Here is a 13,550-nt window from a genome sequence, read left to right as displayed (position 1 = left end):
TGATTTTTCTGTATCTCTTTTTTTCTTACATGTAAGTTACTAGTATTTATTTATCTTTATTTTGTTGGGTTCAACGTCTCACCGACACAATTATTGGTCATATGGCGACTTTCCGGCTTTAATGGTGGAGGAAGACACCCGGTGCCCCATGGTGCATGCGAGCGGGCACATGGATAGAACCACCGAATTTCTGTAAGCCATATGGATGGATTCCTCACATTGAGTGAGACTTGAACCCACATTGATGAGAGGCAAGTGATTTGAAGTCAGCGACCTTAATTTATGACACATCTATATTGCATGAATTGCCTATACTGGACACAAACATTTCGCTCATTTAATTACCCTCTTACTATTATCGCATAAATTATATTTATATTCTCACATGTTTCTTAAAGAGCGATCCTTTCAATGTTTTTGTCGTGTTCTATTAAGCTGAATAAAAATGATTCAAAGAACACTTTTTATAAAGGGACACGCCGCGAAATTGATGTAACACGTTTCGAAATTGAGAACTGATTAGTCTCATTTGTCTGTCATTGTGAATAAAAGTAAATTAAAAGTATTTAGTTTGTTATTTGGCAAAGTTGATAAAAGATAATAGGTTAGGGTAGATTTCTCGGAAACACAGAGCACTAAAACACATCCCCAGAGCCACGCATTTGCACAGTAGGCCCACAATAAAAAGAAACGGTAATGGAAAAATATTTCAGACGGGTTGCTTCAAACATCCAACAAGTATATATTAATTGATAGTAAATCTATAACACGATCGTTTTGAATCAAAATAGTAGACTCGTTTTGATTTGGCCTGTTCAAGACAAGAAACAAAATGTGCAACACCCCTTACATCGATTAAAGGGACCCAATGATAAAAAATAACGAAATAATGATAACACGAAGTCTATGCATGGAAAAAAACATTACACAGCCGCTGCACGGCACTAGAATCTATAAGACGATCCTTTGGAAGCATAGATTGCAACAAGGCAAGTAATGACTGAGCCGGTTCATGAGAGGAAATTGAATGCGAGACACTGCTTATATTATTATTATTATACCAGATTTGTTGAGCGCCCTTTTCATATGGAATATACGTTCAAAGGCGCTTTACAATTAAACATGTGACACATCGCAGATATGTAGGAAAGTAACAAAACATGACATATGCAATCACAAAACTGAAACTGAACAATTTGATTAAACGCCTTCTTTTATAAATGATATATTCAATGGCGTTGTACATAATAATAAAAAATAATAGTTATTACAACATTATTATATCCAATAGTAACGGCTAAACGGAACAGTAAAATTTAATGGATTCCATTGTCCCAAAGGACCTGAAATTGTAACAACACTGACTGAAATAACAATGGCTGATATATTACTAGTTGAGACTTATACAATACTTACTTTTAATTGTTGGTACTTTGTAGACATTATCGTATGTTTTTGTCATTTTAACGTCGCGGTGTATATGCTAAGTAAACCCCATTGTTTAAAAACAAGTGATATTGAAACGGTATTGAGGAAATCAACAAGAAGATTGATATATTTCATCTAAAAAACCTGCATTCAATACTCTGACCTAACCTACAACTGTCATGGAATTTAAATGATTAACCTTACGTACGCAGGTCAACCCAGTATAAACCACTCTATTTGTTTGTCATTAATTGTTATACTATTTTTTCTACAGTCAAGAGAAGTGGATATGTTTTTTCTTCTGATCTTTGTCCATGAATATACATCCCCACGAAATATGTATATAGTCCTAGCAAATTAATAGAACAATTACACTGCTGATTTGGTCTTAGAAATAAGACAGACATGTAAGTAAAAAGTTGTCTCTCTTTTGTAACCATTTCAAGAGCAAGAATTGTGAGAGAAGGCATTTGCTGTAATGTAATGGAGTCGTATATAAATTATAACGCCTTGAAAGCAAAGAGAACAGAAAACACAGTCAGAGCCATGCATCGCAAAGTACAGAAATTGTAGTGGAAAGTGGAAAGATATAGCACACAGATGGCTTCAAATCAGATACATTATAATTAAATGCGACATAAGAATTAAAGCTTGGATAGACAAGGAGGGGAGAGGACTAAAAGGGTATTAACTAAAAAGGGGGACATAAAGGTGAGGGATGAATGGAAGTAAACTTCCAACATACAAGACAGTGAAACGGAAAAAAAGAAAGCTGAGAACATGGTCAGCGGCTTGGAATTATTGTCAGTGACCTTATAAAAGAAACATGTGTTAACGCGTCAAGAAAGCATGCACACATCATTTCAATTTTCTAGACAAGACAGTGTAAATAAGATATTCCCTGCTGAAATAAACTCAAATATATGCAGCCTGTAAACAGTAGAACTTATAGATAGGATCGCCACTCCCTCTGTCCGCTTTGTATGAGATAGGAGAAAACATTACTAAGACACATGCTCATACTTGAATAGTCATCGAACCATCAAATAGGAAAAAGTAGCGACTAACTACAGAGTGGTAAGTCACCAAACATTCACTGTGTTAAACCATTTTTACATTGTATTCTCTTCCAATAAATTTTCTACCTGACTTTTGACAAGTATCTGATTAAAATAAGCGCATAAGCTACATTCGTATAGCATATGGGACGTGTAAGACCAAGTTGAAGGAGTTTTTAAAGCTTTGTGTTATTATTTAGTAACAACTTTTTTGTAATATAAAGATTTCTATATTTTAATCCTTGAACTTTAAGCAAGCTATTGCGAAATGACTTAGTTTTGCTATATAAACTGCGTATTGTATTACTCAAATGACATCTCCGTCTAAATGTGGGAAAATTGATTATTTCTAAGTTGAAACCACCTCTTTTATCAAATATTTTTGTTTCTAAATTACCACTTACTATTGCAAAATGCAAATTTAAATAGTGCGCGTCTAAATCTGACATATTAGTTATGGTAAATTGTAATTATTTTAGGACAGACATTGCAGTCTGTAAGTAAAATTAAATGTGAAATGTCTTATTTGATTTGCTATTTTTGTTAATACAAACACTAATAAAAAATATCCACTAAAGTTCATGTAGTATGACAAATACATCAAGAAAACTGATCATTTTAACCAATTCGAGGGAAATAACTTTGGTAACACAGTGATGATTTAACAATATTGAAAGAGAAGCAGCTATAAGCATGCACAAATAATCACACCATATGTTAAAGCAGTCCGACTAACAGTAACAAAAATATGGCTGCAAAAGGGAAAAAACAGAAATTAATTTCAGGACTATATAGCTCTGATCAAGTTGCAGACTTTCATTAATTAAAGGACGATAACTCTGGTCAACCTCAAGATATTTGTAGGGTAGCAGCTCTGAATCAATACAAACAAATTTTACAAATATCACTGACTGACATCATTTTCATGGCAGTACAGACAGATGGACGGTCGGCCAACGCCGAAACTATTTCCGCCTGCTTTTCGCAGGGAATTTCTTAAAATACACCTTTCACTTTGGCATCCATAATCCCCTTTTAGATACTTTAAAAAGTGGATTTAAGGGTTCCCGTTAGAGTTTGTTTTGCACAAAAGGGTAAAATATGAGATCCTGTTTTTTTTTTATTTAGCATACTTGTCGCTTGTCTGTAGAGCGCCTGCTTCGAGCTTGGGAGGTCGCGGGTTTGTTCCCTGGTCGTGTAATACCAAAGACGATAAAAAGGTATAGTAACTTGTGGCTCAGCATTAAGAAGACACTTCTCGGGAATTATGTGTATAGACAATTGGTCCTTTAAGTTTTCAAAGTTTTTTGCCTTTCCCTCAATACATATATTGTTGTACTCATCATTTATAAACCACACTGGATGAGGAAAAAATGTTAAACACCACGTAGGTTAAACTATTTTTTAATTAAAACGACTGGTAACGATAAAAATACCTTCATCAGGGTCACAAGCATAGGTGAATTTCACAAATATTGCTTATGCTGTACACGATGCTGTTAAACAACACATACATCTAAATTTTAATGTATAACTGATCTTGGATTTTCACATGAATGTTTATATGTAAAGATAGTATTAAGAAATCAAATTTCGCCAAGAAAAAATATCAGGCGATAATCAATCCGTATTGCTTATCGAGAGAGGAAAGAGACAGAGAGAGACAGAGAGACAGAGAGAGAGCCAGAGGTACACAGAGAGATAGTCAAAGTGAGAGTCAGAGACAGAGAGAGACAGAGACAATGAGAGTCAGACAAAGGAATAAAGACAAAACGACAGACAGACAGTCAGTCAGTCAGTCAGACAGACAGACAGAGGTACACGGAGACAGGCAGAGACACAGAGATAGAGACACAGAGAAATTGAAGGAAACAGGGTTGTTTTCATTTTAGTCTCTGATAACTGGAACATTTGTTTGCATAATGACTCAAAAGTTGTTTTCATTTCTTTGTTTTGTTATTAGGTAAGTGATAAATTGATAAAAAATAAACAGAAAATGTGGTTTAGATATAGGATGCAATACGAGTAACAAGTGGAAGTCAACGTGAAATATTGCATTCAAGTATTTTCGCAAAAAAAAAATGGAGTATATGTGAATATATTCTCTTAAAGAACAACAGTTTATTTATGTAATAAAAACTATAATCTTCAAATTTAAGTATTTTAATTCGATTTGACTCATAGTCATTTATCAGTGTATAGAAAAACACAGCATTTAACATAATATTAACAACACTCTGTATTACAATTAACATAATACGTCTCAAATGTAACTATTGTTTACAATGTCCTCTTTAGTACAGGTAGTGAAACCGCATTATTGCATACAATTACAGACTTACGTGATGTAATAAACCTTACAGAACAAACAATATTACAGATAGTGTAACACTGGTGTTAAATCCAATACAATACAAAATTTGACTCATAGAATTTAAAATATTAAATTCTAATATGACTAACAATGCTATAATCATCACAACGATGTTATGTTGACGTCACGTCAACGTGATATTTAGCGCCATGTACGCATCAAGAAATAGCGCTTTCAAATTTCATGAACTATTTTACTTAATAACATGTTTTAAACGAAATGTCACATTGCGCCCTCGTGAAATTATTACGCCCGACGTACAACCGCCCATCGCGTATAAATATTGATAAAGAACTGTTTTGCTATAAATCATTTCTAAAATAAAAACATGCATTTTCTCTTTGTCCTAATCTGAAGTTGCAGACTATTATAGTCTCAAACTGCATAATAAAAATTGAAGCAACATGAGGTACATAACTGTAACTATCACTGATGGTAAGCTCTTGTTGCCTTCATAAGATATTTCCTGCCTAGGAAGGCCGTTTATTGACTAAACAGAACATGTATACAGGTTATTAAATCTTAATTACATCGACCCGCTCTTCTCATGTAATCAACCAATGACACTGTTTAAATCTATCCGCGTTAAAGCTTTAACACCTTCCTCCCATAACCCCTCTCGCCCACCCTTTAATACATTTCTCCAGTAAAGTATGAATGCATTGATCATATATTTCAAGGGTTGTTTTCATATTTCTCATACAATGTAAATTTATATAGGTATACTTTGAACATATTGTATTGATAATGTGTTTATATATTATTTATATTTATTTATTCATTTATTTATTTGGGGTTTACGGCGCACCAACACAGTATAGGTTATATGGCGCCAAACAGGACTTCAAATTTTGGTTTCACATCTCATATACATCGAAATAAAAACATGAGGTATGGAATCAAAATTTGCATACCTGCTGGAATCACAGAGTTACAGCAAAACCAAGTGTTAAGACCCTATTAGTCGCCTCTTTCGATCATGCAAGGGTAAGGCAGTGGTTCCAATTCTTTTAATACACAGATCGTCCCAGAACCACATGGGGCGTATTTATATATAGTTATGCCAGTTATGCCATGAAAAATATGCAAAGGGAAATACATCATTCTGGCTTTCAATTGCATGATATGTGTTTTCATTATGAAAATCTTGTTATCCTGATGTCCAATTTTAAAACAAAAATAATACATGAAATTAAACATAGTGTCACTGTTTACAAGTTTAAAAACGCTGACATGCAGTGTTCAAATAGTGTGTGTGTGTTCATGGTTGATAATAAAATTACATGGGTCACATGTTTGTAATTATGATTACTGTTACCAATTAACATGCAGTTATACTTGTGGGACGAACTTCTCTGTTCTTATGCCAATTTGTGAATGTATTCTGATATTAATACCATGTTCTAAATATGCGGGATAAGAGAAATATGTAACATATTTCTAAAGTTTTTGTCCACAGCTGTTTCGAAAACAGAATAACATTTTCTTTTATATATAGAATGAGCTGAATTGTCATTTAAAATAATATTCTTGCAATTATCATTTAATTTAAATAGTACAGGTACATAAATCTTTTCTTATTATATGGCTTGCTTCATTACGACCTTTCAAAGAAAACGAGGATTCACTCCGCTCCCATTACCTCCAACTTTCGTCGAAATCTGTCTACAAATAATGCATTACCATGCTTTTGCACTTTGAAATTTTACATGGTCATGTGTGTGTTTGTGTGTTCGTGTTTAACGTCTTTTTCAACATTTTTTCAGTCATATAAACGACTGTGTCTACTTGTAGCAGTGAGCACAATGTCCAACTTTATAGTGCTGTCTCACTGGAATATCACGCCGTAGACAAGTGACACACAGTCACATTATACTGACACCGGGCTGACCAGTCCTAGTACTATCCTCTTAATGCTGAGCGTCAAGCGAGGAAGCTACTAGTACTAGTACCATTTTTTTTACTTCTTTGTTAAGACGCGGCCGGGGATCGAACCCACGACCTCCCGTACTCGAAGCGGACGCTCTACCACAAGGCTACGGAGGCAGTCTTTTTACATGTCAGGTAAGATTAATAAGTATGTAATAAAATTGAAGTAGATATGTTATAGTCGGTTCTAGAATACATGTTTTATAGCAACCTTCATCAAGGCATTTATCCTGATATTCCTACGAGCGGACTTGTTATCAATGTGGACCTATCGTTATTTGAAATAAGGCGAAAACTAAGTGCTAACACATTAACAATGGCATTGTGCATTAAAAACATTACAATATGCTCATTAAACTGACGTTTTCAGTACATAAAAAATGAAAGAGCGTTTAATGTTTCGTGTACTAATAGATTCTACGGTGCGAAAAGACAACTAATTTCGAAATAAATTTCTCGTTGAACTGCCCATATCGTTTAAGCTAATTTATTAAATGTAATATCATGATATTAATTACGTTATTCTGATTCGTTTGTCCTTATCAGCACCAGGTAAAGTTATGTGTACTTACACATAGGCTGATTGATCACCATTCTCCCTCAGTGGCCCAGTGTCAGTCCGTATGAGGAGTGTCATTAACTCTAACAATAGTCATAAAATGATAGATCTTAGCTTCATAATTATAATATTGCTATGTTTTCATTTTCTTTTCAAAGAATAGTATTTAAGTGCTCAGCAGCAGATCCCAGAGATTTTTGCGAGCAGTGTATTAATGATACTTTTTGGAAAGGTAAAAGCCTTCACTATTCGATTGTTCCTGTTTTTATTCGTGTTATAGCTCTGGGGCCGTATTCATAAAGCATCTTAAGTATAAGTATAAGAAATTGATTATTTGCTTAAGTATTACTTAGGTTAGAAATTTATTTTACTTAAGTATATTTGTTATTCATAAAACAACTTAATAAGTAATTCTTGTTTTAATTGTGGACGAAAACATTAAAAAAAGAACATTAATTTCAGACAGATACAACATGCACAATTATGTTTAAAGTGCTTTTATCTGAAAACAACACTTTAATCGTACTCACCACGATATTTTATTTTCTGACTTAAGTCATTTTTTACGTATCTTAAGTTTTAGCTGTTTTATGACTAGAACATAAGTTTTTACTTACGCTTAAGTTGAAATCACCACAAACTTAAGTAAAATTTTAAACTTAAGTCAAAACTTATACTTAAGATGCTTTATGAATACGGCCCCTGTTTAAAAATATTTTAGGGCCACAGGTTATCAGCTGAAAAACTTCTGTGAATCGTACCTATGAACGAAAATTGTTTTTGTGTTCCTTTAACGACATCAGGGAATAAATTCAATCGAATGTGAAAAGAACATCTACATGCAATAAATTTAATATAGAATGTTTTACAAAATAATTGAAACATGCAAAATAAGAAACGTTATTGTAAAGTATTGCTTTGTTATTGATTTTTCTGTTTTTGCCCTTTTCGTTTTGAGAGCAACTACAAATGAAGATAAGAATGTTTACTATGATGACTCTGAAATAAATGCACCATTTTGTTCCGTCAAAATAAGCATCCGTAAACTTCAGAATGCAGTCATAAATTGTTAAAGTAAAAAACTAATTTTGACATGACAAACTGAAAACGACTTGATTTCTTATTTGTATATGACACATTTGATATAAATATTTTAGTTTTGAGGATATCAAATATTTTTGTTAACCCGAGCATCAACACAGTTTTGTGATTATCCAATTAGTATCTCTATCTTTATCCTTTAATTAATGTATAATGTACAAAAATTGACATGTGGTATAGGTTTATACGTGTAGCTATATTACCATGTATGAGAATTGTCGTTAGTATTCAAGTCATTCAAAATGAGTAAATTATTAAAATGGGTGTTATTGTTAGAATATCTCGTTTGCTATCAAACATTTATAAATTATAGCATAAACTGATCTCATTCACGTCACTTCATCCACATGACCTTAGTAACGAAATGTTGAGCAGCATAATTGTATAATTTTATGTTAAATTGAAAGTACTTTTATGGCCTATATATCTGAAACAAACTGATAATTTACGACATCGTTGCACATGCATATTATTTGAAATCACAACAGTAAATGGCATGCAAAGTTACACTGAATTTGAATACTTATTTACGTGACCATTATTTAACGTAATCGCATTTCAATAAATAAAGTAAGCATTCAAGTCTCCATTTGCGAAAATTAATCTTTTACAGAAATCACTGAAACCAAAATGTTACATATAACATCCTGTAAAGAATTGAATTCACTTGCCAAAGGATAATTCTACAGGTATAAAATTTTACATACTTAACGTGTTCCTCCGTATGTTTATATAGCCCTTGCAGTAACAATAGTGAAAGATGATATGAATTTCACATTGCAGTGTATAACCCATGTTTACGTTACCAAAATTTCATTAATATATAAACTGAAGAGATCCCTGATCAGAGAGATGTAAATCGATAAAGTACAATGTAATGTAATTGCATAGTAAAAGGACTGTATGCTGTTTCTTTGTAACTGAAATCATTTCAGAGGTAGTCTGAATTGTGGCACGCAAATCAGAATTTGTATATATAGTGATTTTAGAGAATTATTTCCTGTATCTAAATACTTTGAAAAGTGTTTCCTATAATTTTAATATCAAATAACATAAATAGAGAAAAAAGTAAATTCCATGGCTAACTTTGAAAAGGTCATGAAAGTAATGAATAAGTTATAAATCGCTTCTTTTGGGCTTTTCAATGATTTTTAATGATTATGATGATTTATACAATTACTTTGGTAAAATCCATATACATGTTTATTATTAAATCTATATTTAAAGTCCTTTCCATTTGGTCTAGATGTAGTCACGTGATCAATGGTAAAAAGTTGTACTGACTCGAAGGCGGAGCCTAAAACACGTATTGACCTCCAGTTGTGACGTCATCACGGTTGGACGTGAAAACAATACGACGTCATACACAATTTATCACGAAAAATCACCAAAAGCTGCAGACAGGCTTGTGCCTAATTATAATTATAATTTAATTAATTATAATTCATTAACAAATTTGAAATAATTGAAAGTAATTAATAATTGAGACATTAGTCAATTAAAGTAATTGTAAATAATTAATTACTGACTCAAATTTTACCAATAATTGTCAATTAAATCTAATTATTTTTAATTATTGTGCCTCGTAAGTTAGTGCAAAGGTGAAATTTCACATTAAAGTAGTTATAGTTTACACCTATTGTGCAGTAAATAACAAGGTGTCAACACCTTTTGTATTTTTTCATCACTTGTAGCTTTAAGTTTCATTTTTGGGATGAAATAACTTTAATTATGGTGGCAACACAAACTCTGTTTCTTTAGAAAATAATCTATTAATGATAGTAATTCCCTCTGACCTTTTTCAGTCTATTGAAAAAAATATCAGGGCAACATGTTTTTTCCAGTAAATACTGTTTACCAATACAAAATGCTTTTACTGAAGAGTGATTTTTGAGTGAATACAGAAGTCTTACTTCATAAACACAGGCCAACATGTAGGTAGCACATTATTAGTCCAGTTTGCTCAAGTAGCATATTCAGTTTTATACCAACAACTCCATCACGCAGAAGGCACACATCAGGACAGATGTCAAAGTTTGACAAATATCTTGCAGCAGAATGTGAATCCTACAATTCTGACCCTTTACAGTTTTGGTTACTAAATAAAAGAGGTTGCCCTCATTGTCAAAAATGGCCGCTAGATACTTAGCACTCCTAGTATTGTCTGCAACAGTTGAAAGACAGTTTTCTATTGCAGGCAAGGTGTTTCGTCCAGATCGGTGCAGTTTAACGGACAAAAACTCTGAGGCTTTGATGGTGATAAAATGCAATAAAGCAGTTTGAGATAAAATATTGAATGACAATAATTCTGACGGAGAAACTAAAATGTATATTAAAGTTCTCTTTGCAAAAATTTGAATGTATGTGCATGCTTATTGGCAGTTATTTTGAGAAAGAAACTAAAATGTATATTAAAGTGCTTTTTGTTAAATTCTGTATGTATGTGCTTATTGATGCCACTACTGATTAATTAATTATAATTAATTGTTTGTCCTGAATAATTGTAATTAATTCATTATTTGTCCCAAAAACCAAGTAATTAATTGTAATTTAATTGAGAAGATTGCCAAATTAATTGTAATTAATTAACTAGAAAATGCTTTTGTAAAAAAGCGCATGTCTCCCCCAATGCAAAGTCCTATAGGCAAGAAGACAATAGGGGTCAGGAGCGAAAGTCAAAGAGACACTGATGGTTGGCTGCAATAGGGATCATCTACTTGGCATGTCCAGTCATCCCGCTAAATTTCAACACTCTTGGCCTAGTGGTTATCAAGTCACTGTTCAGGCTCCTGTGACCTTGACCTTTGATCAAATGACCTCAAAATAAATAGGGGTCATCTACTCTGCATGTCCAATCATCCTATTAAGTTTCAACATTGTAGGTCAAGTGGTTCTCAAGTTATTTCCAAAAAATGATTTTACCTGAACAGGCCACTGTGACCTTGACCTTTAATTGACTGACCCCAAAATCAATAGGGGTCATCTACTTTGCATGTTCAATCATCCTATGAAGTTTCAACATTTTGGGTCAAGTGGTTCTCAAGTTATTGATCGGAACTGGTTATCAATGTTCAGGCCCCTGTGACCTTGACCTTTAACGGAGTGACCCCAAAAACAATAGGGGTCATTTACTCTGCATGATCAATCATTCTATGAAGTTTCAACATTCTGGGTCGAGAGGTTCTCAAGTTATTGATTGGAAATGGTTTTCCATGTTCAGGCCCCTGTGGCCTTGACCTTTAACAAAGTGACCCCAAAATCATTAGGGGTCATCTACTCTGCATGACCAATCATCCTATGAAGTTTCATCATTCTGGGTCAAGTAGTTCTCAAGTTACTGACCGGAAATGGTTTTCAATGTTCAGGCCCCTGTGACCTTGACCTTTAATGGAGTGACCCGAAAATCGATAGGGTTCATCTACTTTGCATGTACAATCATCCTATGAAGTTACAACATTCTGGGTCAAGTGGTTCTCTAGTTATTGATCGGAAATGGTTTTCAATGTTCAGGCTCCTGTGACCTTGACCTTTGATGGAGTGACCTAAAAATCAATAGGGGTCATCTACTCTTTATGACCAATCATCGTATGAAGTTTCAACATTCTGGGTCAAGTGGTTCTCTAGTTATTGATCGGAAATGGTTTTCAATGTTCAGGCCCCTGTGACCTTGACCTTTGACAGAGTGACCCCAAAATCAAAAGAGGTCATCTACTCTTCATGACCAATCATCCTATGAAGATTCAACATTCTGGGTCAAGTGGTTCTCTAGTTATTGATCGGAAATGGTTTTCAATGTTCAGGCCCTGTGACCTTGACCTTTGACGGAGTGACCTCAAAATCAATAGGAGTCATCTACTCTTCATGACCAATCATCGTATTGAGTTTCAACATTCTGGGTCAAGTGGTTCTCTAGTTATTGATCGGAAATGGTTTTCAATGTTTAGGCCCCTGTGACCTTGACCTTTGACGGAGTAATCCCAAAATCAATAGGGTTCATCTACTCTTCATGACCAATCATTGTATGAAGTTTCAACATTCTGGATCAAGTGGTTCTCTAGTTATTGATCGGAAATGGTTTTCAATGTTCAGGCCCCTATGACCTTGACCTTTGACAGAGTGACCCCAAAAACAATAGGGGCCGTCTACTCCAGCAGCCCTACAACCCTATAAAGTTTGAAGGTTCTAGGTCAAATGGTTCTCCAGTTATTGCTCGGAAATGAAGTGTGACGTACGGACGGAAGGACGGAAGGACGGACAGGGCAAAAACAATATGTCTCCTGGGGGAGACATAATTGTTTTATAAAATAATTAGGCACAACCCTGGCTGCAGATATTTGTTTTTAATGTTTATACTTATAAGTAGGCTGGATTTAATAATAAAACCATTGTTGCCTTTTTGGTTCGGTCGATATGTGGATTTATCGACCTCACTAAAAGGCAATAATTGTATAATCTTTTGGTAAGAAACCCTACATTTCTCCGATTTCTTAAAAAGGTGGCTAATTTGACAACGGAATCACAGGCAAAAATAAATAATAATCCGTAAGCAGATAATCAATTAACTCCGGACGAAAGGGAAAGAGAGACACTGCAAGTTCCCAAACTAAAAACAGCCATTACTATCACTTTACTATTACAATGTATAATAATATCATTATTACAATTTCTCTATCAAAAATGATAGATATATTTTACAGTTACACAGGGGAAAGTGAATAAAATGAAATTTATTAACCATGTCAATATAACTAATTTCTAATTACAAAAAAATAAAACAAGTAAAGAAAATATTCATTTTAGTTAATTTATTACATATTTTAGCTCCTTGAGTATTTCCAACATTCAATTAATCAAGTAGCAACTTACTAACTTGCAAGCACGTTTAATATGAAGAAAATTGCATTTTTCACTATCAACTAGTTTCAAAATACAATAAAAGAAAGTTTTCTCTTGTCATAAGACGCTATAAAATGTTTAATACTTAAAACGGAATAAATCATTTGGGTTTATCAAGAAATTATTTTGTCTATAGATTAAATACATATCATTAACAATTCATTTTGATTATGTGGTCATTTTATTTATATTTATAAATACCTTC

This window comes from Mercenaria mercenaria, chromosome 5 (assembly GCF_021730395.1).
Source record: "Mercenaria mercenaria strain notata chromosome 5, MADL_Memer_1, whole genome shotgun sequence".
Classification (NCBI taxonomy): Eukaryota; Metazoa; Mollusca; class Bivalvia; order Venerida; family Veneridae; genus Mercenaria; species Mercenaria mercenaria.
The sequence above is the reverse complement of the archived record's forward strand: the minus strand, read 5'-3'. Positions refer to the sequence as shown.